This window comes from Idiotropiscis lumnitzeri, chromosome 2 (assembly GCF_059441095.1).
Source record: "Idiotropiscis lumnitzeri isolate Australia: NSW breed Sydney's pygmy pipehorse chromosome 2, RoL_Ilum_1.0, whole genome shotgun sequence".
Taxonomy (NCBI): Eukaryota; Metazoa; Chordata; class Actinopteri; order Syngnathiformes; family Syngnathidae; genus Idiotropiscis; species Idiotropiscis lumnitzeri.
The window spans coordinates 9092251-9119721 of NC_142392.1; the positions used below are offsets into that span (position 1 = coordinate 9092251).

Consider the following 27471-nt stretch of genomic DNA (forward strand, 5'->3'; position numbering starts at 1 on the left):
GCCAAATGCGAGCAGACAAACTCTCAAAGCTAAAAAGTGGACTGTTAGCTCAGAAGAATACTTTTGTACGCCAAGCTCAGCTGAACCAGGCATCTGTTCGGGCCAGCTTTCGGGTTGCTCAACTGATAGCAAGCAGTGGTAAACCTTTCACTGATGGAGAATTTGTCAAGAAATGCATGAACGCTGTCGCGGAGGAGGTGTGTCCCGAGAAGAAAGATGTCTTTAATGCCGTGAGTCTATCAGCGAGTACAATCACCAGACGCATTGAAGAAATCGGGGGTAATGTATATGTCCAGCTGCAGCAGAAGACAAAAGAATTTGAATTTTTTTTTCATTAGCACTCGATGAGAGCACAGACGTGCCGGACACCGCGCAGCTGCTCATTTTTATTCATGGAGTTAGTGCAAACTTTGAGATGTGCGAGAAGCTGGCAGCACTCCAAAGTCTGAAAGGGACTACGACGGGGGAGGATATTTTCGGCAAAGTGTACCAAACCATTGAAGAGTTGGACCTGGACTGGTCAAAGCTGGCCAGCATCACAACTGACGGGGCTCCTAGTATGGTGGGTGTGTCTCGGGGTCTAATAGGACGCATGAGATGGAAGAACGGGGTCTCACCGCCCTGCTACAAGTCCACTGCCTAATTCACCAGCAAGCACTGTGCTGCAAAGTGTTGACGTGGGATTCTGTCATGAAGGTTGTGGTGTCATGCATAAACTTCATCAGAGCAAAGGGACTTAAACACAGGCAGTTCCAAGAATTCCTGTCTGAACTGGAATCTGCGCACGCAGATGTGCTGTACTACACAGAGGTCCGATGGTTGAGTTTTGAGGCGTTTTTACGAGCTGCTACCTGAAATTAACGCATTTCTTCATTCACAAAACAAAACGGTGCCAGAGCTGACGGACCCAGAATGGAAATGGCACCTCGCATTTTTAACAGACATGACAGAAATGCTGAACAGCTTTAACTTGCAACTACAAGGCCAGGGAAAACTCATTTGCGACATGTATTCCCACATAAAAGCATTTGAGGTGAAACTAGAGCTGCTTTTGGGACAAGTGAAAATGCACAGCTTCATCCATCTCCCTGCTCCACAAAACCTCTCTGCAGAGAACCCAGCGGTCCCGTTTCCAGCTGAAAAATGTGTGGAAGCATTGGAAATGCTGAAGGCGGAGTTCGGTGTGCGATTCCGTGAACTACATGTTTATGCAAAAGAAATCCGTCTTTACCAGAACCCATTTGTTGCCGACATTGATGAAGCCCAGCCTTCTTATCAGTTTGAGTTGGCCGAGTTCCAGAACTGTGATGTTCTGAAAGACGGATTCAAGCCCAACAGTCTCATTGACTTCTATGCCGCCCTCCCAAACGACAGGTTCCCTAACATCAGAAAACACGCAATGAAGATGTCAACACTTTTTGCCAGCACGTATATCTGCGAGCAAACCTTTTCACGCATGAAACTGCTGAAAACTCCAATGAGATCAAGATTGACAGATGAACATCTGCATCAGTGTTTAAGACTGGCAGTGACTGGAATGGAACCTGACATTCATATTCTTACCAGCCAGACGCAGGCCCACAGTTCACACTGATGAACATACAAAGGTAAGATCACTTTTCTGACTTGAATGAGTCATTCTGAGTATAAACAAATATAATCATAATAAATCTACTGGGATAAAATCCATCTCCACAACCATACTGGTAGTGGTACTGGTTGTGCTGTGTAGGTCCTGTATAACTTAGTTCAGTTTCTCAGCCTGCTTGCTTGGTGGTTTTCACAGGGAAGTATGAGAGAGAGAGAGAAAGAGAGAGAGAGAGCTGCAAACAACGATGTCTACAAGCCTACTGGAACCTACAAAAGGATTATAAGGAAGGAACACAAGAACTTTGAGAGACTGCTCATATGAGTCATTTGAGTGAGAGATTCTGCTCTGACAACTAAGCTGAACTTGGACCTGTTAAGACTGTGCACGGCACAACAGAAAGTTTATGTTCCATGGAATTTTTTTTCTGTGAAGAACCCAGAGAGGCTTATTTGGTTATTATTTATTTCATTAATAGTGTTATTTATTTCCTGGCTATTTTTCTATGAAGAGCCCAGAGAGGGTTATTTGGTTATTATTTATTTCGGTAATAGTGTTATTTATTTTCTGACTTTTGTTCTGTGAATAGTCCAGAAAGGGTTATTTGATTGTGGCTTTCTGGAAAACAATATTTTTTTACATTTAGGCACTCCTGCAATCATCACACTTTTTCTGTTACAAACTGACCCCGGCCCCTCATCAGAGAAGGGAAAAGTTATGTGGCCCCCACAGGAACAAGTTTGGGGACTCCTGACGTACACACTTGACCTAAAATACATTTTTATGAAATTGGAAACACTCACAATAACGAAAGCCTTCCAAGACTCAATTGTTTTGGAGTACGTTTACCACGCCATGAGCTACTCTTTTGCAAATACGACGATATCGTCTCTCTTTTTCTTCGGAGGTGAAATTCGTCAAAGATCCACGATTGCAACAGATGCGCTAACATCAATGAATTCGAAAACGATCCACAAAAATTAAGACTTCTTACTCTCACACTTTTATCAGTTGTTTTAACAGCTTGCACCAAGAGAATGAGAATAATAAACTTGTTTATGAGGAAAGGTGAACAAATTCAAAATCTTCGCCTTAGACAAACTTGTGAAATATTCAAGACATGAGAGAGGCAATTAACCTTGGACGGATTCCCCCAAACAACTTAATGTTGTGATGCATATTTTTAACGATAGAAAGTCGTTCTTTACAAAGCAAATGAGAGTAAGACGTGTACAAACCTGCTTTGTGTGGCACAACACGAGGCTAGTTGCAAACTTCGTCCAGCAGTGGAAGATGTTGGTCGTTCTCTTCTTTTATTCCACATAGTTCCTCTTTGTACTTTGGGTGTCGTTCTTGCACACATTTTCAAACGCCTATCTCAACAAATCCGCACTTGATCTCTGCTTGGCGATAACGCGTGAGCTTCTCTTTGTTCGACGAGACGAATGAAAGATGGGGTAATTTTTTTCCTTCGAGAAAATGGCAGTCTGTCCGTCACGAAAGCGGAAGAACAGGACACACCCCGCTGTGATATGATTGGCTGCTGGCTCTGTGGCGCACTGTCACCAACTCACCGACAGATGTCACCATTTGCGATGCAAATCATTGTTATCTTCTTCTAAACATTGGGAAAAGTACGATTTGAACCGTATGCACGTGAACAAACATTTTAGTTCCCAAATATGAACTTGAGAGATGTATTGAATTTTACTTTTGTTGCTGGTTTTGTTAAAACATCTGCCACCATGTCGTCGGTTGGACAGTATTCCAAATGTATTTTCCGATTATTATCAGTTGACATGATAAAGTGATACTTTATGTCAACATATTTGCACCTTTGCCTTTTTACTGGGTTTTTTGCTAGCGACGTGGTTGCGAATTTTAAATTAAAATACGTCACTGTTTTATTATCTAAATGTTCGTGTTAAAAATGATTTCAGTGTTGATATAAGTCCTTAAGTATTTCATTATTCGTTTCAGTATTCATTAAACTACGTTGATTCATTATTTCAAGATTCATTGAACTGTTTTAGTAATAATTTAGTATTCAATGTTTAATCGTTACTGTAGTTACTTTTTAAATATTTGTCACTATTTTGTCCAATCTTAATGTTACGGAAAATTATTTAGCAAGTAAGGTTTTTGTTATTTATTGTGGCCACCTGCTTTTGAAGAAAGTGCTTTTCGGTTCTTGTACTCGAGGATTCTTTGTGAAGCCAAAACAACACGAACTTGACTGATAAGTAGGCTCAACGCAGAAAAAGTATCTTTTTGTTTTAAGATTACACAGTTCCTGTCAAATAAATCTTCATCTTTCTGTGTGCATCAGTATCTTCCCACGCACTTCTCCCACTGAGATCACTCTGCAGACTGACCCAAAAGACAATTTATTTTCCAGACTATCTCATTGATCTTCCCTAACTGCTGAAAATTCCACAACAATTTGGGGTCAGACGTGGGATAGCTGAATATCCGCCGGTGAAATTCAGGGATGCTGGCAGGTGACCTCCAGTGTTCAATTAAGACAGCAGCAGCAACGAACAGCGTGATGCGAATCATCTCGTCCGTGGTGACAAATAAACGCTGACTCCAGTCGCCATCAAGTTGCCAACTCCTGACATACTAAAGCCATTGAGAGAAACTGAGACTATTTGCGTTTCTCTATCTGGTTCTTTTTAGAGTTCAACTTCTAGTTCAGTTTTTCACCTTGTCACACAGCGTAATGAAGGCCAGTTGAGCAAGTGGAACAAGTGATTTTATTGATGACTGTGGAACGCACCGATTTCATAAGCACCGTTTCTTCTCACACCTTTTCCATTAGGTACGATTAAAAAGAAAACTGAAAAGCATAACGTTAACAAATGTTGTTCCAGGCAAAGGCAATTAATTTCATTTAAATGTTTGAACACAAAAAAAATCATCATCACTCAGACACAATACACTGATCACATTGGCCTTGTGTCAATAAAAGAGCTTTGAAAATTCAATATATCATATTTTCTAAATCACATTTACATCTTACCACGAAGAGTCGGTTCCTTGAGGTTTTTTTTTTGTCTTTTTTTAAGCTTCAAGGATCGCTGCTATTCTCGTAGGGCTGGGCAATAAACCGAAAATTTACCGTGATCGAAATTTAATAAAATCATTTTGCCCATGTCGGTTAATTCGGTGTTTAAAAAAAAAAAAGAAGTCCTTTTAGTCTGCAGCTATGTTCATGCCCCTGTAAGACGGCTTGAGCAGCTGTAGTCATGTGACTCCACCCAGCTGAACAAGAAAGAAAACTGACGACGCGGTCGTAGCTGTCGATTCAAATCTAGAAGCAGCTGACACGGCTGAAGACGACGTAATGTTCGTTGAAATTGTTCCTGACTCGCTTGTCCCGAAAAGAAATTCCGACATCTGTCGTTAAGAAATGTTTTGGGTTCCAAAAAGACGATGTTTGAGCAAAAGAACACGAACTACAAAGTGCGTCGTAAGCACCTGAAACAGCGCGCCCAATCTTTTCTTTTTCACCACCCACAACACAATCATGCTGTTGACTTGGAGCTTGTGCTAAAAGTTCAAAGTGAGAAGCAAGGTTCGACAAGTGACAACAGCCCATTACGGAGGCGACACCATACGAGAGAACGTCTAAGAGGTGGACGCGATAGCCTAGCACATAGCTAAAGATATAGCTCCTCTAGTTACAGTGGAGCGCACAGGATTGAAACGCCTCATGAAAGAAGCCGACAAGAGGTACGAAAATATTTGCCGCAAACAGCACTTCCCAATGTGGACAACATCGGGACGGGAGCGGAGACATGTCAAGCATTTTGCATCCACATCAGACTTGTGGTCGAGTCGCAACATGGATCCCGGTTTGAGCCTGAATGTGCATTACATAGATGACAAGTGACGACTGCGCACCGGAGTACTCGAGACGGCACATTTTCCTGAAGAAGCACACTTGTTTATTTGGCACTGGCATTCCATTGACATTTTTTTTCCATTCTATTTAGCATTTTGTTTACAGGCGACTAGCTCCTTTGCACATGGCATTATTTATATTGTTTACACGATACCTTTACACAAATCTAGGCCTTTGCAAATGGCATTACAGCATCTCGGCACAATATATTTGCAGAAAAAGATTTTGTGAGAGGTACCCTTTTTCCCCTGTTCTTTGTGACATTGATCAAATCATGCAAAGCAAGCTATTTGGAATGTTTATACAAATGATTTTTGTACTTTTATTTTTCATTGAAAGTAATGTGAACTAGTTGGCCAATAAAAAAATCAGTTAATATGCATTTCCTGCATTTATTTTGATTTTGGTCCTCAGGGGCAATTTATCGTGCATTTATTGTTGTCAAGATAAAATTTCCCAATTTATCGCGATATTGATTTTAGGTCATATCGCCCAGCCCTATATTCTCGCCATCACAATCGTGTCTCTCAGCAAGCCGTTTAGTGGCGAATTTTTTAGCACAAACGCTGCAACTGAATGGCTTGCCACCACTATGTGTTGTTATGTGTTTAATTAAAGTAGACTTTTCAGAGAAGCATTTTCCACAAACTGAGCAGGAAAAAGGTTTTTCTCCACTGTGAGTTCTTGTGTGGCTTGTTAAATGCGGCTTTTGGGAGAAGCTTTTACCACAAACTAAGCAAGAAAGAGGTGCAGTGTGTGTTTTTGTATGTTCTGTTAATCGTGACTTTAGAGAAAAGCTTTTACCACAAACTGAGCAAGAAAAAGGTTTTTCTCCACTATGTATTGTTGTGTGTTTTCTTAAATTAGACTTTCCAGAGAAGCTTTTGCCACAAACTGAGCAGGAAAAAGGTTTTTCTCCAGTGTGTGTTCTTGTGTGTTCTTTTAAATTTCCCTTTTGGGAGAAGCATTTTCCACAAACTGAGCAGGCGAATGTTTTTTCTCCACTGTGTGTTCTTGTGTGACTTGTTAAATGTGATTTTCGAGAGAAGCTTTTGCAACAAACTGAGCAGGAAAAAGGTTTTTCTCCACTGTGTGTTCTTGTGTGGATTGTTAACATTGACTTATGCAGGAAGCTTTTGCCACAAACCGAGCAAGAAAACTGTTTTTCTCCACTGTGTGTTCTTGTGTGCGGTTTTAAAGACAGCTTTGAAGTTAATGAGTCAGTGTGACATGCCCTTTCACCTTTAGCTTGCCCATTATCATCATCATTAGTATCATCATCATCGTCATGAGCGTCTGATAATGTGTCCTCACTATGTACTTGTGATGGCCCCCAGTGGTCTTCATCACCTTCTGTTGTCACGTGATGACTTGAACTGCTGCTTGTAGGCTCCGCCCCTCTGTTGTCCTCACTCTCATCCTTGTTTTCATCGTTAGTCTTTATATGGACAACGTTCACTGGTGACTTGTTGATCTCCTCCTCCTCCTCCTCCTTTTTGATGTGAGTCCAGTCTGGCTCCTCTTTCACAGAAAGGAGATCGTTTTCACTGACGTCTGCAGGACACAAAAAGACAAATTTGGTTTGGCCAAGTCAAACCTCAGGCGGCGACTTTGTCTTATATTGTTTCTACCGTGCTACCTTGACTTGTGCCTGCCGAACACGAATCAATGCGTGCGACCCCGATTTGGACCGGACCATGGGGGCATTTCACAAAATTACGTCCTACGATGTAAACCTCCCTTTAGCAGCACAACAGTGATAAACGAGCATCTAAAAAGGAAGCACGTTGCGGCTGATGCCCGATTTCATTCTGGACAAAGTCACAGACGTTTCTGGAAGCGAGATGAAGTTAGCACACACAGGCTATTGTGTGCGTCTGATGGAACACCTGTTGTGGGACCCAAACATATTGATGCAGACCACTGGGGGCCATCGCAACATTATGTCATTAATAGAATAGAAATCCTTCAAGTGAAATATGTTTACAAATTTTTCATTTTGCATTTAGAGATGGTTTCATCGTGGGTACTTTTTGCTTCCATTCTAATCTGTATACCTAAAAGAATTAAAGGGGCCCTGGAATCAGAGTCGCGATATATTGCATGATTTATGTTTGTTTTTTGTTTTGTTTTTTTTTTCCCCAAAATGACATTTAGCCTGCTAGTACGTTCCAACATTCCCCTTTTTAATTTTTTTTTTTGTAAAATTTCTGTTTCTAAATAAATTTTTAAACAAAATTACGTGTGAAGAATCAAAATCCCTACACATAAATTAAGCAACAACACTTTCACTCTGACTTTCATGTTGACATATTTGAATAATGTATATTTAAAAGTTATCCAATATGAATTAAAATTAGACTAAGATACACCATAATATTATTAGAGTTCACTGAATTATTTTGTAACTGCAATGATGCTGAACAGCCATAGGGTGTCAATAATGAGTAACAAAGTAACACAAGACCTCGCACTGATGCATCATCATTGTCATTTGCATAAATTATCAAGAACTATGAGTTGAGGGGGAGATGCAAACCACCTGGGCCACAGGAACTTTATTACCAGGAACTAAATGTTCCTGCCCTTGTTGGTAGAAAAGGGGGTTGTGACGTTCAGCCTTTTTGAGACCATAGCAAGACAAAGATGCAGATGTATTCCTTGCAGCATGCGCTTGTTCACTGATGAGATCCGTGCAACCCTGGATGGATGCATTAATGTATTTGAAATGTTTGGATGGGGTGAAACTACGCACCCGAGGTCCATTGACTGTCACCCGACCAATCCAGTAAAAAGTTAATAAACAAATAAGACCAATACGTACTTGTTTTTTTTAAACGTAATATTTTGCGTTTTATCCACTAAAATTGATTAACCGCCATTGATGTTTTCGCCGCAGTGTGCACATTTTTTAGAGTCAGGCAGAATTCCTTCCCTAAGTCATTGCTTGAACAAGATATAAAAACCAGAAAATGTAAAATCTTAAATAATCAGTTCGAATTTTAAACTGAGAAAAAAAACATGGAGTTCACCCCCCACTATTGGTTATTCTTTGGCATTTATTTTCTGCACTGATTTAATTTGGCATAAACAAATATTTAGCAAGCCGACAAGCAATATTTAAAAATAAAACGTCAATAACCTTGAACGCATTTCCCCAAACAACTTATTGTTGTGATGCATGCAATGTCGTTCTTGACAAAGCAAATGAGAGTAAAACGTGTACAAACCTGCTTTGAGTGGCACAACACGAAGCTGGTTGCAACCTTCGTCCAGCAGTTGAAGATGTTGCTCGTTCTCTTCTTCTTTTATTCCACAAAGTTCCTCTTTGTACTTGGGCGTCGTTCTTGCACACATTTTCAAATGATAATTCCAAAAAATCCGTACTTGATCTCTGCTTGGCGATGAGTCGTGTGCCTCTTTTCGTTAGCGGATAGCTAGCTAACAAGCTAAGCTAACTACACCGAAAAGCATCAACGCGCAAAGATGAGGTTATCGGGACACAAAGACTTAATGAATTATGTCGACGTCCTTTAGAGTAGCACTGGACATCCTTTGAGAAAATTACAGTCAGTTCCACACTAAATCAGAAGAATTTAGCAGTGGGTGTTTTTGTTCCGGTGTGGACGGGCCTTCGGAAGCTGCGCGCTTGCTAATGACGTCATGCTTTAAGCACGAATTTTTCAAATATATTTCTTTGCCTCTGCGTTTGTTTTTGACCCTGGCTGTTCTATTTTAATATATATTTTATATAATATTTTAATTCGGTTGATAAAAAAAAAAAAAACTAAATTAACGCCACATTTGCGCGTCAGCTCTTACGTCACTTCCGCCTATGCCCCGAGTAGCCGCTGCTGGAACAACAGTGGGACGTTTACGTTTCTCCTACCGAACTTGCAACAATACTGTGGTTCACTCGGGCTGCAAGATTGTATGAATATAATGTCTGCATATACTAGTAGTGCTTCTCAATTATTTCACGCCCGCCCCTACCAAGAAGTAAAAGATTCGCGCCTCCCCACCACCAATTTGTTTTCTGTCTTTGTAGATTGATGTTAGATTGTCATTAAAATATCCCTTAACTAAGCTAAATTGACAAGAAATATAATTTTGAGAACTATTATCGTAAGGATCTCAAAACTCAGTACTCTATGGTGCAAATATTGATGAGATGATAAATATTTACTCATACGTTTTTTGTAAAAAAAAAAAAAAGTCAAGTCAAGTCAAGTCAATTTTATTTGTGTAAACCTTTATAAACATTAACAACCAAACACAGTTATTAATTCATACATAATATAGAAAAGACAAAAAGAAGAGCCAGGGGGATTTTAAACAAAAATTCTTTGTAAATAACATAAAGCAACAGCTTTAGTATGTTTACGATACGTTTTAAAAAAAAAAAAAAAAATTATGGTGACTATCCGTTTTTTCAATGGTTACTGTAAAGTTTTGTCTTCTATCTGAAGAAGTCACGCAGGTCCAGTGATGCTGCAAGCTTGTGTCTCTTTAGTTATTGACTTGCATTCTCGTCTATGTGTGTACACACGAGTTCGTCACCTGCTGCGTTTGTGCCCGTTTGTGCTGTTAAAATTTTCGTTTGTGCTGCTTCGGTTCGAAAGATATTACACTTTGTTTTATTTCGAGTGTGACGTCACCCAGCCCCCCATTTTCATCCGATTGACTTGGGAATGGTGCCATTCGTTTGTGCTACGTTTGTGCCCGTTTGTGCTGTTAAAATTTTCGTTTGTGCTGCTCCGGTTCGAAAGATATTACACGTTTTAATTTCGAGTGGTGACGTCACGCAGCCCCCCATTTTCATCCGATTGACTTGGGAATGGTGCCATTCGTTTGTGCTACGTTTGTGCCCGTTTGTGCTGTTAAAATTTTCGTTTGTGCTGCTCCGGTTCGAAAGATATTACACGTTTTAATTCACGCGGTGACGTCACAAACAGGAACGCGCCAGCGTCAGTTTGTTTTGTTTTGCTGTCGAACAAGGAGCTCGGTATCGCGCTACCGCGTTCAGTCAATCACTTGAATCACTCGTATTTGTTATTAATTCCAGGTTATAAACTAGTTCCTGGAATGAACCGATGTTTTGTATGTTTTTGCGCATTTTACATTCTTCATGATCCTGGAAAGCAACTGTTGCCGGACGAACTTCAGGTAAACATGTCAAACTCACTGTTGTAGCTTTTTTGCTAGCATACAGTAATCTTAAAACCTTCCTGTTTTCACTGCTGTAAATTACTTTAAATTCGGTCTTATTTCTTTTAATAGTGTTGTTCTACTGCTCATTCATTTATTTCATCAGTAGTCATTAAAGCTATGTGATTATTTCTTAAAATTATAGTAGACGTGAGGCTGAAACATATCCGTTGAACTTTTTGAAATAAAAACAACTTAAAGACACCCCTCGATGAAGCATTCCCTCATTTGAGAACAACTGAATTAATATAAAAACAGTCCGTGTGTAATTGATGAGAGCCTGCAGAGAAACCTTGGGTGAAACGATAGCTTTATGTGTAAAGAAAACAGCAACAAACAAAACCCCAAACTATTTACATTTCAACAATTAAGCAATCACTGCTTTGTGAAGCTCTTTGTCTTTTCTGATGCTGCTTTCACTCTACTTTCCAGGTCATTGTGCATCTCCCAGTCAAAAGCAGCCCTCCTGCAATATGCCACATAATGTCCTAGAGAATCCTCTTCGAGATGATATGACTGCTCTAAAAGTAAACTGTCAGCATCAGACTTCTGGGAATTTCCAGCAGGGCAACTTCTGTTCAACTCATACCTAGGTCGGTGTCAATCCACTAAGCCTCTCCATTTCTCAACTTCAGTAGTATGAATACTGTAGCAACATCAGACTCATCACAGAGGTCAACATAATTTTTTAATATATTTTTTCCTCAGTATGAGAAGTAGTAGAGGCATCGTCAGGTCTTAAGACATGACCTACATCAGCTTTTTTGTTTTGCAGCAGAATTCCACGTTTCCCTCAATGAAGGCATGATGATGAGCAACGAAACGGTCAACACGATTGAGAAGGCTTTCATGCTTGAAAAGCCCATTTTTTATGTTTTTGAACTCTGCTTCAACAGCTGCCGAACTTGCAGTGATGCTGGTACTCCGGAAGAGAGGGACCATTACTCCTGTCCAGAGTGGTAAGTAACTTCCCAGTCTGATGATGTGGGGAATAATCTCAGGGAGGAAGTGGATGTTATCCCTGTCTCCCTCAGCCATGGCAAGTGACCTGATCTCTTCGCATAATTCAGTCACCCACTGTCGAGCATTAGTCTGGATCTGCTGCTGATGCTCCTCGACGGGTTCCTGTGCCTGAACCTCTGTGTCTGGCATGCTGATACAGTCTTCTTGTGCTATTTGTGTTTTCAGGTATTTCTTGCACTTTTCTGATGGGAGAGGGGTTCCAGAACTGTCATTACCTTCAGATTCATTAAGTGCCACAATAGTGATGGCACATAGAAGTTATTTTGCATGTTCCACACATTGTGACTTAAGTAGTTGTGCTAAATCTCAGAAAAAATCTTTTTACACAATGTCTTTTATTTTTCAGGCGGTCCCACTGGGAGATCATATTGTTGCAGTGTGCAACGTCTACCCTGACAAAACATGGCAGGTTTTCATGCTTAAAGCACTCATTGATGTCGGTCTTCAAATCGGGGTGAGCGGTAAAAGCTTTGGCCAGAGATCCAAGAATGGCAAGAGAAAAAGCACTCACTGCTTCTATTGGGGACGGACGGGGCACCTGCATGAATCAATTTTTTTCAGCCACTGTGTGATAGCACATACGCCATGCTTTTCTGACATCTGTACCAATGTCTTGTACACATAGTTGTTTGACTCCAGTAGTGACAGAAAAATGTGTCCAGTCCAATGTCTTTAATGCTACCACTGCGAGGTGCACTGTACATAAATACATAGATGTCCTCATTTGTGACGCAAACTTACATCTTTCTCTGCAGTGATGCACATTTCAGCAACCTTACACGCGCAAGGTCGACGATTGTGTCCATTTGGAGAAGCGGCTGGATGAATTCTAAATGACCTAAAATAATTTCTTATTGAAAAACAGTAGCAACACAATACAAGTTCTTAAGGCCCAAAACAGCACAATCGACAGACTAGTTCAACCAAAAAGCGGATGTTTTTACAGCAAAAATTAAAGTTAGAAAAGTTGTGGGGACTTGCTGGCTTATGCCACTAGAAATTGAAACAGGCATTATCAATAAAACTGAATTGTTATTCGCATTCCTGTCTTTATAGACTCATCACTAGTGGTCATGTCTGTCGAAGTAATTTTAATTGAAAAAAAAAAAAAAATCAGGCTTTGCTTTTTAATTGTATGCGGTTCAACAGAAAGAAGAAAACCAACTCATGAAACAGGCGTCGACAAAGATGTTGGTGCCCTTCCTTATTTTAATACTATATTTTGTTGCAAAACATGCTGGCAATCAGGACAAATTTTGGTAACTTTCACTGGACTTCTGCACCTGTCAGCAGGAAAACATCCCGATTTGAAGAGCTACATTAATGAGTGCTTTAAAGTCTTGCTTGGGAGTCAGCATGCAAACCTGCCGCCATGCTTTGTCAGGGTAGATGTTGCACAAAATGATCTGCCAATGGGACTGCCTGAAAAATAAAAGACATCGTGTTAAAGAGTTTTATGTGAGATCATTAGCACAACTACTCAAGTCACAATGTGTGGAACATTCAACAGAACTTCTATGTGCCATCACTATTGTGGCACTGAGTGAGTCCGAAGGTAATGACAGTTCTGGAACCCCTCTCCCATCAGAAAAGTGCAAGAAATACCTGACAACACAAATAGCACAAGAAGAATGAATCGGCATGCTCGATGAAGAGGTTCAGGCACAGGAACCCGTTGAGGAGCATCAACAGATCCACACTAATGCTCGACAGTGGGTGACTGAATTATGCGAAGAGATCAGGTCACTTGCCATGGCTGAGGGAGACAGAGATAACATCCACTTCCTCCCTGAGATTATTCCCCACATCATCAGACTGGGAAGTTACTTACCACTCTGGACAGGAGTAATGGTCCCTCTCTTCCGGAGCACCAGCATCACTGCAAGTTCGGCAGCTGTTGAAGCAGAGTTCAAAAACATAAAAAAATGGGCTTTTCAAGCATGAAAGCCTTCTCAATTGTGTTGACCGTTTCGTTGCTCATCATCATGCCTTCATTGAGGGAAACGTGGATTTCTGCTGCAAAACAAAAAAGCTGATGTAGGTCATGTCTTAAGACCTGACGATGCCTCTACTACTTCTCATACTGAGGAAAAAATATATTAAAAAATTATGTTGACCTCTGTGATGAGTCTGATGTTGCTACAGTATTCATACTACTGAAGTTGAGAAATGGAGAGGCTTAGTGGATTGACACCAACCTTGGTATGAGTTGAACAGAAGTTGCCCTGCTGGAAATTCCCAGAAGTCTGATGCTGACAGTTTACTTTTAGAGCAGTCATATCATCTCGAAGAGGATTCTCTAGGACATTATGTGGCATATTGCAGGAGGGCTGCTTTTGACTGGGAGATGCACAATGACCTGGAAAGTAGAGTGAAAGCAGCATCAGAAAAGACAAAGAGCTTCACAAAGCAGTGATTGCTTAATTGTTGAAATGTAAATAGTTTGGGGTTTTGTTTGTTGCTGTTTTCTTTACACATAAAGCTATCGTTTCACCCAAGGTTTCTCTGCAGGCTCTCATCAATTACACACGGACTGTTTTTATATTAATTCAGTTGTTCTCAAATGAGGGAATGCTTCATCGAGGGGTGTCTTTAAGTTGTTTTTATTTCAAAAAGTTCAACGGATATGTTTCAGCCTCACGTCTACTATAATTTTAAGAAATAATCACATAGCTTTAATGACTACTGATGAAATAAATGAATGAGCAGTAGAACAACACTATTAAAAGAAATAAGACCGAATTTAAAGTAATTTACAGCAGTGAAAACAGGAAGGTTTTAAGATTACTGTATGCTAGCAAAAAAGCTACAACAGTGAGTGTGACATGTTTACCTGAAGTTCGTCCGGCAACAGTTGCTTTCCAGGATCATGAAGAATGTAAAATGCGCAAAAACATACAAAACATCGGTTCATTCCAGGAACTAGTTTATAACCTGGAATTAATAACAAATACGAGTGATTCAAGTGATTGACTGAACGCGGTAGCGCGATACCGAGCTCCTTGTTCGACAGCAAAACAAAACAAACTGACGCTGGCGCGTTCCTGTTTGTGACGTCACCGCGTGAATTAAAACGTGTAATATCTTTCGAACCGGAGCAGCACAAACGAAAATTTTAACAGCACAAACGGGCACAAACGTAGCACAAACGAATGGCACCATTCCCAAGTCAATCGGATGAAAATGGGGGGCTGCGTGACGTCACCACTCGAAATTAAAACGTGTAATATCTTTCGAACCGGAGCAGCACAAACGAAAATTTTAACAGCACAAACGGGCACAAACGTAGCACAAACGAATGGCACCATTCCCAAGTCAATCGAATGAAAATGGGGGGCTGGGTGACGTCACACTCGAAATAAAACAAAGTGTAATATCTTTCGAACCGAAGCAGCACAAACGAAAATTTTAACAGCACAAACGGGCACAAACGCAGCACAAACGAAACAAACTATTTCCACCTATTTTTGCAACAAATGGGGGGCCAACTTCACGCAGGTTGCTCTGGGTCTCCTCTAGTTTGTTGTTGCACATCGCTTTCGTCATATGACACGATTTTGATGAAAAAAAGTGTCACTTAGGTCATCACTATCATCTGTGTCTTCCTGCACAGTGTGCACTTTCTTCTTGGTGTTGCACATCTTAGCATAGTGATTTTGCTCTTTACACTTAGCACATGTTCTCCCAAATGCAGGACACCGTTTTGGCTCGTGCATTTCTCCACACTTTTTACAACTGAATGGAGCTTGATCATTTTCATTGTTTTTGGTCTTTTTCTTGAATCGCAGTTTACCTTTCCTCGTCACTGCCTTTGCCTCTGTTTTTTCATAAGATGCCGCTGCTTGGAAAGTTAGCACGTGCTGCTTTGCTAGCTCGTTAGCTTGGCAAGGCTTTCCTTATTATTGAGTTTTTCAGATCACCAAAGTTACAAGACCTAGCTTTAATTTTGAGATCGTTGAAGAAATTGTCAAAGGACTCACCGGGCTGTTAGAGTCTTGAACGAAACACGTATCTCTCATAGTTTTGTTTTTCTTAGCTAGACAGTGTTCATCAGATTTTTGTAGGACCTTTTCAAACTTGTCTTTATCTTCGGGTTCATCATAAACAAAGGTGATGAATACCTCAATGGCCTCGTCTCCGGCATTGGTTCGCAAAAGGGCTATTTTTCTTTCGTCCGCTCTGTTACCGACTCCCTCGGCGGCAAGGTAGAGCAGGAATTGTTGCTTGAAAGCCCGCCAACTCTCGTCCACATTTCCCATCTTTTTCAGCGCTTCTGGTGGCCTTACGGAGTCCATCTCGCGTCAGTCCTTTTCTTGACCCGCGACCTGGTACCATGTAATGTTCTGTCTTCTAAGAAGTCACGCAGGTAATGTGATGCTTCAAGCTTGTGTGTCTTTATTTACTGACTTGCATTCTCGTCGATGTGCATACACACTTGTTCGTCTGGTAACTAAACACACATCAGGCAATACTGCCAACTACTGACTAATGATATAACTGCTATCATTACAGTTACTATACGTTTGACATCGAACCACTTCGTCGTGATGACGTCAGACATTTCCGTGTTCCTTTTATTTTATGTTTAGATACGTAATGGTTGCAATACAACATTTCTGTTCATAGCTGCTGCTCGTGCGTACATCGAAAAAATTCATTTTCGCGATTAGCGCGCTTAGCACCTCCTCGCCTCCTCGCTTAGCACGCTACTTGTTAGTGGAGTCGTTTATTTTCCATCACGTAGCTTGTTGCTGCTGCTGTGTATGGACTTACATATAGTTCAGACAAAGTCCGTTTTGCTGCGGCGCAAGATAGCATAGCGCAGGGCGTTTAAGTAGCGGAAAGAAATCCCCTCCGGGACAACGAGCGACAGGGCGACAATCTTTTATATGTTAACATTTCAAATCCATGTGACCATGAGCGCACGTCCAGCACAAACATTAACCTGGCTGTGCTGAACGTGCGCTCCCTTTTAAACAAAACTTTTATCATAAACGACCTGATTTTAGACAACAACCTTGAAGGTATTCTTTTATCTGAGACATGGCTCGGTACAGATGCTCCAGTTGCTCTCACCGAGGCTTGCCCACCAAATTTTAATTTTTTATTTTCGACCAGAGACTGTAAAAGAGGAGGCGGGACTGTGTCAATTATAAAAACTTAAACTCTTATTTCAAAGGAAACTATTTTTAACAGGTATTTATCTTTTGAACACCATGCCTTTGTTTTTAGCAGTCCTTCTATTCTCTGTGTCACACTTTATCTACCTCCTCATCACTCTACTTCTTTTATGAGTGAGTTTTCAGAGTTCTTATCGATTTTACATTCCACTTATAACAGAATTTTAATAACTGGCGATTTTAATGTGCACGTTGACAATATCTCGGACTCACTGTCCAGAGAATTTTTAAACCTTTTTAACTATTTTGAATTTAAACAGCATGTCACACAGCCAACTCACAATAGAGGACACACCCTGGACCTGGTCATAACCTACGGACTGTCCGTTGGTGTGTCCTCTGTTGTTGACCTGGCTGTGTCAGACCATTACTGTGTATATTTTAACATCGCCAGTTTTAATCAAGAAGCAGCCCCGGTGAGAATAGTGAGAAAACGCTACCTAACTTCTGAGGTGGCTGCAAATTTTATTGAGATTTTAAAGAGCACTCCTGCTGACATTTTACCTGCACCTTGTGATTTTATTGTTGATAATTTTAACAGGGTTTTAAAATCAACATTAGACTCAGTTGCTCCACTTTTAACAAAAAACATAAAAATCAAGACTATACCCCCGTGGAGAAATGATTTAACTAAGGAATCAAAAAGAAAATGCAGGAGTGCAAAAGGAGGTGGAGAAAGAGCAACCTTACAGTTCATTACCAAATATGTCAACAACTCAAATCCTACAATAAAACAGTCAAACTGGCAAGAATGTCTTACTTCTCAAATCTCATCACAATTAGTAAAAACAACCCTAGGTATCTCTTCTCCACCTTCGATCTTTTAACCAGCTCTGATATTAAAAAGTCCTCACAGACAGGGACAGACGCTTTCTGTGAGGAATTTTGCAGACCACTTCAGAAGTAAAATCGATGACATAAGATCCAGTCTTTTAGCTCATCAAAATGTAACTTCTATTAACGCTGGACAGTCATTTTTACCAGAGGAAACACTGGAAAGTTTTGCCCTGGTTGATGCAAGGACACTTGGTCGAGTTTTCTCCCAGTCTTTTAGATCCAATTCCCACATCACTTTTAAAAGCTTTTTATGGATTTTTTTGAGGAACAGATTTTAAATATAGTCAATTGCTCTCTTCAGACGGGTGTCTTCCCCACTGCGTTTAAAACGGCGGTGGTGAAGCCCCTTCTGAAGAAGAGCAATTCAGAGCCCAGTGTTTTAAATAATTACAGACCTGTATCCAACTTACCGTTTTGAAGTAAGATTTTAGAAAAAAATGTTTTTCTACAGTTATATTATTTTTTTAAATACAAATAATGTTTTAGAGAAATTTCAATCTGGTTTTAGAATGAACCACAGTACAGAGGCAGCTCTTTTAAGGATTCTAAATGATTTCAGGTGTTTTGCAGATGCAAAAAAACTCATAGTTTTGGTGCTACTGGATTTAAGTGCCGCGTTTAACACAGTAAATCACATTTTATTAAATAGACTTAAAAACCTATTGGGCATCTCTGGTACTGCTTTTAACTGGTTTTATTCCTATCTCACAGACAGACGTTTCTTTGTAAGTATGGATACCTGTTCCGCCAAAACCCATGAAATTGAATGTGGGGTTCCCCAAGGTTCAATTTTAGGCCCAATACTTTTTAATCTGTACATGCTTCCTCTTGGGGATGTCATTAGGAGACACGGCATCAGCTTCCACAGCTACGCTGATGACACACGGCTGTATATTGCCGTGTCTCCGGATGACACAAAGCCTATCGATACCCTTTTAAATTGCATTTTAGATATTAAGTCATGGATGGCAGAGAATTTCCTACAGCTCAATCAGGACAAAACAGAGGTTTTAGTTATTGGTCCTGAAGGTCAGAGAGAAAAACTTTTACCAAAACTACAAGATTATAAATCATCACAATTTGTGAAGAACCTGGGCGTCATTTTTGACTCTGAGCTCAGTTTTATTCCTCATATTAAAAATGTAACCAAGATTGGTTTTTATCACCTTAAGAATATAGCCAGAGTCCGCCCGTTTCTCTCTCAGGCTAACACGGAGGTGCTGATGCATGCTTTTATTTCCTGCCGCCTAGATTACTGTAATGCCCTGCTCTCTGGTCTTCCCCAAAAGAGTATTTCTAGTCTACAACTACTTCAGAATTCAGCCGCACGGGTGCTGACGAGGACCACAACGTGCTTGTGAGAAGGGGCCCTTGCAGCAGCTCCGTATTCAGGGACAAGCCCTTAAACGTGGCACCACAGTCAAACACGACACGCAGTGTTCCCTTTCTGGGATGATGGACACCATGATGGGGAATATACCAAACTCTTCCTGAATCAAGGTCTCTTTGATCGTCGGGTACTTGTTCTGCATAATTGCAAGTGATTACATAAGTCATGGACTTCACATATTCTTGATGGAGTTGCTGATCAAACTTAAATTTCTTCTTCAGACCTTGTAACCGTTGCTGGGCCACAGCAAAATTGTTTGGTAAGAAGACATCTTTCTTCTTGAAAGGTAAGTTCAAAGTATACTTTCCATCCTGTAACTTGGCAGCTGTTTGGGTCCTTGCTGCCTTGCGGAGAGGCAGCCGAGCAAGGCTGGATTGGTGATGGAAAAGAACTGGTTCGAAAAAGATTTTATTCTCGTCACATGCTGATGTCAAAAGAAGTCTCCCCAAAAACTTGTGCGTGTATGCGCCCCGCGCACGTGCGAGCCCCCTCTCAGACATTCCCTTCTTACTGGGAATGCCTAAGTAGGACATGAATATCTAATTTTCCCTTGTTGCATATGCATTCCCATCCCGCTAGTCTTCGGGATTTCCCTCCAAAAGTCCCCCAGAGGGAGAGCAGATGCGTCTCCCCGTTGATACGACCAGTCTACTCGTGACCACCTTAAATTACTCTCATACCCTGGAAGGTCACTGACCTGGCGAGAGAATTGCCCCCACCATTAACAATGCTCAGGCATATTTTCTCTCAGGGCAGTATCTGGTTACATCGGACCTTCAGCACCAAGACTGGTCACTTCTGTGAGCTCCAGTCCCTTCATAGTTTCATAAAGAGAATTACTTCCCAGATCTAAATTAGGCCATTTAAAAATACACAACTTTATTTTTATTTATTTCAACTTATATTTAAGCTTGTTTATGTAATACAGTGAACCCCCGCTACTTCGCGGTTCACCTTTCGCGGGTTCAGTGCTTCGCGGGTCTAAAAAATATTCGGGGGCATTGTAGTTTTGCCGAGCGGCACAAGGGGGCGCTGAAGCGGTTAGACGGCCGGCGTGCGCCGAAGAGGAGAGTGGACGAAGAAGAGAGTGGCCGAAGAATAGCAGGTTCCCCCGGACACGATTGGTGGCGACGTTTCGCGCGGTTCGGACCGTATCAGAGCTCCGGCCGGCGTGCGTGGCAGTTAAGCCGTAGATGAGCAGCTTCCCCGGGCACCGGCGGTGCCAAACGGCCCCTAAGTTTAACCGAATGGAAGCTCCCGAGGAGGAGGGCATGCTCGCGTCACAGTAAGCCGAAGAGGAGCACCTTCTCCGGGCACCGGCGGAGCGCGAGGCTGTCAGTTATGAATGAATAAATAACTAAATGAAGAATGCCACCTTTCATTTCACTGTCATGATCCGTGCCTGTCATGCCGCGTGTGTTTTTGTTTTTTCAGCTGTGTGTGCGTTCCTCCAGCGATCGTCTCGTGCTGCGAGACGCGCTGATTACACTGACTATATTGTGATTATAATAAATATCTTTGTATCACCACCTTTTTTCCCGGGTCTGCGTTTGGAGAGTCCTGTTCAATCCTCCAGCTCTGCTGGAGGATCATAACATTCACAGGGCACACCGGACGGCGTACCAGCAGGTAAAAGTCGAAGTAATTAAATAAATACAAAAAGAAGTAATTGAATAAATACAAAAATAATGGCTGGGGAATAAAAAAATAATAAGTTTTAATAATAATTTGTTTTTTTGTTATAACATGAATTTCACTCTCTCTCTCTCTACCCGTATTCTATATGGTGTACTGTATACAGGGGGGTATATAATTGCATAATTTTGCAAAATTTTAAAACGCAAAGAAATGCACATACAATACGGTAAGCACCACGGGCAATTGGTCAATTGGCCAATTCACTACAGTAGCCCAAGCTTCTCCCGATGCCCATCAGTCCACGCTCATCTCGTATACGTATGTACAATACGCTTCTGGCCATAGATCGCGGTTAGTTAGTCTTTGTCTCGCAGTAATTTTTTAAGTGTAAAAGTTTTGTGGAGCCATTCGTGATGCCTCCCAAACGCTCTTTATCCCTTGGTGCATCTAGTGAACCGAAGAGGAGCAGTAAAGCTCTTCATGCCCCTGCGCAAAACGACGGACTAATTATGTTAGTGTTTGCTTGTTTTTGTATGTTTGTTTTGTTTTTGATTGGTTGTTCGTAAGTAAATTGTTTGGTAGAACAGTGTTCTAGTGTGTTCACTCTCTCGCTCTCTACTCGTATATTTTTTTTTAATATATATTTTTTTAAGCATTTTTGAAGGTGCGCCGCGATATATAATTTATTTTTATTTTTTATTTTTTGAAGGTGCGACGCTACTTCGCGGATTTTCAGTTTCGCGGGTGGTCTCGGTCCCCATTAACCGCGAAAACCGGGTTTTTTTTTTTTTTTTTTTAGGTCCGACGCTACTTCGCGGATTTTCAGTTTTCGCGTGTGGTCTCGGTCCCCATTAACCGCGATAACCGGGGGTTCACTGTACTACAATAGTTATTCAATTATTTTAATGTTAAATTATATCAATATTAATTTAAACCTTTTTATTTCACTCTTGATTATTTCTTAATGTCATGATCCGCGTCGGGCATGAGAGGGGCTTTGTTATTGTTTTCATGTGCATGCGGTTTTGTTGTTGTTTTCGTCCCCTCCTTCCCGCCATGTGTTTTCTGTTATTGTTTTGGTCAGCTGTGATAGCGCCTCCCCTCAGCACTCGTCCTCACCAGCCACGCACCTGTTCTCCGTTACCCTCATCACGCACCTGATTCCCATCTGCTCCCCTAATTACTCGGACTATTTTAGCCTCCCAGACCCACCACTCTGTGTCGGGTCATTGCCGCAAGTTACGGACTGCCACGACCACGTTTCGCTCACGTTCATGTTCATGTTCATGCTTTTGTTCCCATCCTCGTTCCCGTTTGCCTTCCTCAGCCTTTTGCCTCGGTTTTTGTTCCTCGCCCCCCTTTTTCTGTTCGTCACGTTGGTACCGTTGTTATTTTTCTCCCGTCCCGGTTGTCTTCCTTTGTTGAACCCCTTTAATAAACCCCCTGAACGACATCCATTCCCTGCCTCCTCGCCTTTTGGGTCCACCTTCCTCCTCGCCAAAAGGCGACCCTGACAGAATGACCCGACCAAAAAAGGACCCAGCGAGAGGCTCCCGGCGGTGTCATGAACGCCGCCGCACGGACAACCGCTCTCAGCAACATGCCGATCAGCCCAGCGCCACGTCAGTTGCATTTTCCCCACCTCCAGATGACTTCATCAACGGTCTACCCGTCATTCCTCCCCATCGGATCATCGACGCGGAGTATGAGGACGATTCCGCAAACATCAACTACTTCCTGGACTTCCTGCGCAACCCCGTCACATTCGATGACCAGATTGCGGAACTCCACACCCGCTTCGCCGAGCTGGAAGTGCAAGTGGCCCAGAAAGCGGAGCAGGTGGCCTCGATAGAGGAGAAGGCCACCTCCGGGCAATCAGCCCGGGAGAGGGTCAGAGAACTGGAAGCTCAGATCTCGGAGCTGCAGGAGGATGTGGAATCGGAGAGACAGGCGCGCAGCAAGGCAGATGAGGTGCGCAGAGACCCTGGAGAGGAGCTGGAAGCTCTCAAGACTGAGTTGGAGGACACTGTAGACTCAACTGCAGCACAGCAAGAACTGCAGGTCAAGTTTGGAGAGAGCGAACAGCAGAGGCGGGAGATGGCTGACAAGTTGGCCAAGATGCAGTCGGAGCTGGACAAGGTCAACAGCCTGCTGACTGAAGCCGAGGGCAGAAACATCAAAGTCAGCCAAGACCTGTCTTCAGTGGAGTCGCAGCTGCAGGATGCCCAGGAGTTGCTCCAAGAGGAGACTCGCCAAAAGCTGAGCCTCTTCACTCGCTTGCGGCAGCAGGAGGATGAGCGGAACGCTCTGCGAAAGGTGCTGGCTGAGGCAGAAGAGGGCAAGAGGAACGCGGAGAAGCAGGTCTACTTACTTCAAGCCCAGCTGGTCGACATGAAGAAGGCTGACGGGGATCAGGTCTCCCGTCTCGGCTACGCCCGGCCCGAATGCTGCGCTCGGCCCGCAGTCGCCTCCACGTCAGCTGCACAGACCATGCCGCCCCCACGTCTGTCGCAGCAACCCAAGCCGCCTTCATGCCAGCTGCAGCAACCTATGCAGCCTCCAGTGCCGGCCCCCCGTCCGGTGCAGCCTCCAGGACCGGCTCCTCGTCCGCTGCAGCCTTCAGTACCCGGCTCCCCGCCAGCTGCCGAGCCCCGTCCCGGCTCCCCACCGGCTGCCGAGCCCCGTCCCGGCTCCCCGCCGGCTGCTGAGCCCCGTCCCGGCTCCCCGCCGGCTGCTGAACCCCGTCCCGGCTCCTCGCTGGCCGCTGAGGTTCGTTCCGGTTCCTCGCCCGCGGGCAAGCCCCGTTCCGGTTCCCCGCCAGCGGCTGAGCCCCTTTCCGGCGCCGCGCCCGCGGCTGAGCCCCTTTCCGGCGCCGCGCCCGCGCTCCAAGTTCCCGATCCAGCGGAGCACGCTGTGCGTCCGTTCCAAGTTCACGTTCAGGCGGAGCACGCCCTGCGTCCGTCCCAAGTTCTCGTTCAGGCGGAGCACGCTGTGCGTCCGTTCCAAGTTCACGTTCAGGCGGAGCACGTCCTGCGTCCGTCCCAAGTTCTCGTTCAAGGGGAGCACACCCTGCTTCCGACCCAAGTTCACGTTCAGGCTGATCACGCCGTGCTCCCGCCCCAAGCTCACGTTTCGGCAGAACACGGCCCGCAGCCATCACTCCCGGTCCCTGCATCCGTGGTGGACGACGAGCAGCCGCTTGCCGTGTCTGCCTCAGCGGCGCCTGACGAAGCGCCGCCGCTCCCGGTTCCGGTGCCCGCGATGGACAACGGTCCGCCGCCGCGTCACGCCTCAGCCTCGGCGACGCACGACGACCCACCATCGCGCCCCGCCCTGGCCTCGGCAGCATCCGACGACCCACGGCCGATCCTGGTTCCAGCCTCGGCGGTGGACGACGACCCACCGCCGCTCCACGTTCTTGTCTCGGCAGGGTTCGACGACCAGCCGCCGCTCCCGGTTCCGGTGCCCGCGATGGACGACGGTCCGCCGCCGCATCTCGCCTCAGCCTCGGCGACGCACGACGACCCACCATCGCGTGTCGGCGGGGTTCGAGGACCAGCCGCCGCTCCACGTTCCTGTGTCGGCGGGGTTCGAGGACCAGCCGCCGCTCCACGTTCCTGTGTCGGCGGAGTTCGACGACCAGCCGCCGCTCCACGTTCCTGTCTCGGCGGGGCGCGACGACCAGCCGCCGCTCCACGTTCCTGTCTCGGCGGGGCTCGACGACCAGCCGCCGCTCCACGTTCCTGTCTCGGCGGGGCTCGACGACCAGCCGCCGCTCCACGTTCCTGTCTCGGCGGGGCTCGACGACCAGCCGCCGCTCCACGTTCCTGACTCGGCGGGGCTCGACGACCAGCCGCCGCTCCACGTTCCTGACTCGGCGGGGCTCAACGACCAGCCGCCGCTCCACGTTCCTGTGTCAGCAATGCTCGCCGACTCGTCGCCGCTCCAAGTTCCTGTCTCGGCTGCGCCCCGCGACCCGCCGCCGCTTTTCGTCTCAGCCTCGGCGGCGCACTCGATGTGGCGATCTGGCCCTCCCGGACGCCCGCCTGAATGGCCACAGTCGGACTCCCTGGTTTGGCCTCCCGGACGACCGCCCGAATGGCCACGACTGGACTTGCGGGTTCGGCCACCCGGACGGCCGCCTGAATGGCCACGAAAGGACTCGCTGGTCTGGCCTCCCGGACATCCGCCAGACCGGCTTCGATCACGGGTCGTTGACCCACCGCCCGACCCCTTCAGCCCACCCTCGTTTTTGGACATGGTTTTTCTTTTTGTTCTTTTTTTGTGGGACGTCTGGAATCCGTCCCTTGAGGGGGGGGGGTACTGTCATGATCCGCGTCGGGCATGAATTGTTATTGTTTTCATGTGCATGCGGTTTTGTTGTTGTTTTCGTCCCCTCCTTCCCGCCATGTGTTTTCTGTTATTGTTTTGGTCAGCTGTGATAGCGCCTCCCCTCAGCACTCGTCCTCACCAGCCACGCACCTGTTCTCCGTTACCCTCATCACGCACCTGATTCCCATCTGCTCTCCTAATTACTGGGACTATTTAAGCCTCCCAGACCCACCACTCTGTGTCGGGTCATTGCCGCAAGTTACGGACTGCCACGACCACGTTTCGCTCACGTTCATGTTCATGCTTTTGTTCCCATCCTCGTTCCCGTTTGCCTTCCTCAGCCTTTTGCCTCGGTTTTTGTTCCTCGCCCCCCTTTTTCTGTTCGTCACGTTGTTATTTTTCTCCCTTCCCGGTTTTCTTCCTTTGTTGAACCCCTTTAATAAACCCCCTGAACGACATCCATTCCCTGCCTCCTCGCCTTTTGGGTCCACCTTCCTCCTCGCCAAAAGGCGACCCTGACACTTAACTTATTTGTTCATTTGAATATGTATGCAATTTAAATTATTCCATCCATCCAGCCATTTTCTGCCGCTCATCCGGGGTCGGGTTATTGAATTAATTTAATACAGAAGTATTTTTTATATTTCAATATTTATTTCAATATTAGGACTCTTCTCAATGAGTTCAATATTTATAAAATGTTTCTATATTTCTTATTAATTGAATTAAGTCTGTATGTGGTTGCCAATTTTAATATTTCCCCATTTCATTATAAAAATAATCCAATATATAAAAAATATAATACAGCATGAAAAAAAATATTTGGTATATTAGACAAAATGATACATTTTCCGAAGTGAGATTCTGCTTCGCAACAAACCCCAAACGCTTGATAGAGCTCAACCGAGAAAGTGTTTTTAGCAAGTCAGAAATTTATTCAGAAAGTGTAATATTAAATGTATGTGAGGGGATATTTGAAGAGTTTGAGTTTTGTTCAATGGACCATACATATACGAGCCAGCCAAACACAGCGAGAAAACCAGCGCTGACTCCAGTCGCCATCAAGTTGCCAACTCCTGACATTCCAAAACCTTTGAGAGAAACTGAGACGATTTGCGTTTCTGTCTGGTTCTTTTTATAGTTCAACTTCGAGTTCTGTTTTTCACCTTTTCACGGCCTATTGAAGGCCAGTTGAGCAAGTGGAACAAGTCATTTTATTGATGATTGTGGAAGGCACCGATTCCATAAGCACCGTTTCTTCTCACACCTTTTCCATTAAGTACGTTTAAAAAGACAACTGAAAAGCAAAATGTTCACAAATATTTGTTCCAGGCACACGCAATTAATTTTATTTACATGTTTGATGTTAACACACAAAAAATATCATCATCACTCAGACACAATGGTTCTTCTGGCACGGATCACATTGGCTTAATGTCAATAAAAAAAGCTTTTCAAAATTAAATTCATCATATTTTATCCAAAATCATATTTACATCTTACCACAAAGAGTCAGTTCCTTGAGTTTTTTGTTGTCTTTTTTTTTAAGCTTCAAGGATCGCTGCAATTCTCACCAGCACAATTGTGTCTCTCAGCACCCTCTTTAGAAAAGAATTTTTTAGCACAAATGCTGCAACTGAATGGCTGGTCTCCACTGTGTGTTCTTGTGTGGCGTCGTAAATGCGACTTTCGAGAGAACCTCTTGGCACAAACTGAGCAGGAAAAAGGTTTTTCTCCACTGTGTATTCTTGTGTGCCTTGTGAAATGAGAATTATTGGAGAAGCTTTTACCACAAACTGAGCAGGAAAAAGGGTTTTCTCCACTGTGTGTTCTTGTGTGACAAGTGAAACTTGACTTTTCAGAGAAGCGTCTACCACACACTGAGCAGGAAAAAGGTTTTTCTCCACTGTGCGTTCTTGCGTGTTCTGTTAAAGTTGCCTTTTGAGAGAAGCATTTTCCACAAACTGAGCAAGAAAAAGGTTTTTCTCCACTGTGCGTTCTTGTGTGGATTGTTAAATAAAACTTTCCAGAGAAGCTTTTGCCACAAACTGAGCAGGAAAAAGGTTTTTCTCCACTGTGTGTTCTTATGTGATATGTTAAACTTGAATTTTGAGAGAAGCTTTTACCACAAACTGAGCAAGAAAAAGGTTTTTCACCACTGTGTGTTCTTGTGTGCCTGACTAAATGAGACTTTCGAGAGAAGCATTTCCCACAAACTGAACAAGAAAAAGGTTTTTCACCACTGTGTGTTTTTCTGTGTCCTTTTAAAGACCGCTTTGAAGTTAATGAGTCAGTGTGACATGCCCTTTCACCTTTGGCTTGCCCATCATCATCATCATCATCATTAGTATCATCATCGTCACGAGCG

General features: G+C 43.7%; 2 long non-coding RNA genes across 2 annotated transcripts in view; both read left to right on the plus strand.

Moving 5' to 3' along the window:
* The window catches only part of LOC148341616 (uncharacterized), a 287045-nt gene that overhangs the window by 60479 nt on the left and 199095 nt on the right, over window positions 1-27471 (plus strand). The window lies entirely within an intron of this gene.
* On the plus strand, window positions 10326-11786 carry LOC148341621 (uncharacterized). The gene is made up of 3 exons (XR_015839731.1): window positions 10326-11296; window positions 11600-11662; window positions 11738-11786. It is a non-coding gene; the product is annotated as an uncharacterized LOC148341621 (long non-coding RNA).